Here is a 514-nt window from a genome sequence, read left to right as displayed (position 1 = left end):
CCTCTCACTTGACAGCTGTTGGGATATACCACGGGACAATACTCTTCATGTACTCCCGACCAAGTTCTAGCTATTCCATGGACCAGGACAAATGGGCCTCTATGTTCTACACAGTTGTGATCCCCATGCTCAATCCTTTGATCTACAGCCTGCGGAATAAGGAGGTGAAAGATGCTGTGTCAAAATCTCTTGGCCATATATGGATTTGGAAAGGAAGAAATTTTGTTTTACAATAGCTTGTTAGTGTGGCGATTTGAGAGGGAGGGACATACAAAAGATTTATCTAGAAGGTGTGGTAAAATCACATTGGGGAATCAATCTTTCTTTCAGTCTTGGGGAATATGTGAATTTTTAAAGGATATGGCCCTAGACAAATTTAATAGGCAACTTAATAATAATCTCTACTACTTAAAAAAAAGAAGAGGAAATTGAGGCAGGAAAGCATACATTTTATATTCTTGTTTTTTCAACTCTACATGAAATTGCTCTATCCTCTGAATATTATCTCAATAAA

General features: G+C 37.5%; 1 pseudogene; it reads left to right on the top strand.

Annotated features, from left to right (window-relative positions):
- LOC107299822 overlaps window positions 1–164 on the top strand; it is a 6,734-nt pseudogene extending 6,570 nt beyond the window's left edge.
- The last annotated feature ends 350 nt before the right edge of the window (window positions 165–514 follow it).

Source organism: Protobothrops mucrosquamatus, unplaced genomic scaffold, assembly GCF_001527695.2.
Source record: "Protobothrops mucrosquamatus isolate PMUCROS unplaced genomic scaffold, P.Mucros_1.0 scaffold5539, whole genome shotgun sequence".
Lineage (NCBI taxonomy): Eukaryota > Metazoa > Chordata > Lepidosauria > Squamata > Viperidae > Protobothrops > Protobothrops mucrosquamatus.
Note: the sequence above shows the minus strand (reverse complement) of the source record. Positions and strands in the feature narration are given on the sequence as shown.